General features: G+C 43.5%; 1 non-coding gene across 1 annotated transcript; it reads left to right on the top strand.

The window, feature by feature from the left end:
* The first annotated feature begins 844 nt into the window (after positions 1-844).
* On the top strand, positions 845-916 carry TRNAW-CCA (transfer RNA tryptophan (anticodon CCA)). Its single transcript has one exon. It is a non-coding gene; the product is annotated as a tRNA-Trp (tRNA).
* The last annotated feature ends 212 nt before the right edge of the window (positions 917-1,128 follow it).

The following is a 1,128-nucleotide window of genomic DNA, read 5'->3' as shown; positions in this document are numbered from 1 at the left end:
CCCTGGAGTAGGAAGTGGCAACACACTCCAGTATTCTTGCCTAAAAGGTTCCATGGTCAGAGGAGTCTGATGGCTACAGTCTATGGGGTCACAAAGAATCAGACATGACTAAGCAACTGAACACATACACATTGAAATGCTCATCGACAGAGGAATGGATAACAAAATCAGTACATGTATACATGGAATACTACTCAGCCAAAAAAGGAACAAATTTGAGTCAATTGTAGTGAAGTAGATGAGCTCAGATCCTGTTATATACAATTAAGTAACTCAGAAAGACAAAAACAAATATCATATATTAATGCATATACATGGGATCTTAAGAAATGATATTGATGAACCTATCTGCAGGGAAGGAATGAAGATGCAGACATCGAGAATGGACTTGTGGACACAGTGGGGGTAGGAGAGGGTGGTGCAAATTTTGAATGCAGCACTGACATGTATACATTACTATGTGTGAAATAGGTAGCTAGGGGGAAGATGCTACACATATTTTTTGAAAATTTCCTTCCTGACAGAAAATGACTCTTTTAGGCCTCTTGTTCCTTATCTGTATATAGGGAAATTCCACCTATGTAATAGAATTGGTGTATTAAGTAAGAGCAGCTGTGACTAAGTCCCAGGTATGCATTTACTTAGCTCAATGTGACATCAGAGGACCCTAAGGACAGCAAGTCCAGCATTGCCCCTGTCACCAGGACAGGGAGCTGTGATCTTTCAGGGACGTCTCCTCCCAGGAATCACACATGGAGAAGGATACTTGATAATCCACTGATCTAGCCTGTGTTGTACTCAGGGACATACATTTGACACCTCACATCGCTGGATCAATAGGGCTTCCCTGGTGGCTCAGAGGTTAAAGCATCTGCCTCCAATGCGGGAGACCCAGGTTCGATCCCTGGGTTGGGAAGATCCCCTGGAGAAGGAAATGGCAACCCACTCCAGTATTCTTGCCTGGAGAATCCCATGGACGGAGGAGCCTGATAGGCTACAATCCACGGGATCGCAAAGAGTCGGACACGACTGAGCCACTTCACTTCACTTTATCGCTGGATCATTCGAAAAGCAAGAAAGTTCCAGAAAAACATCTATTTCTGCTTTATTGACTATGCCAAAGCCTTT

This window comes from Odocoileus virginianus, chromosome 3 (genome assembly GCF_023699985.2).
Source record: "Odocoileus virginianus isolate 20LAN1187 ecotype Illinois chromosome 3, Ovbor_1.2, whole genome shotgun sequence".
Taxonomy (NCBI): Eukaryota; Metazoa; Chordata; class Mammalia; order Artiodactyla; family Cervidae; genus Odocoileus; species Odocoileus virginianus.
Note: the sequence above shows the minus strand (reverse complement) of the source record. Positions and strands in the feature narration are given on the sequence as shown.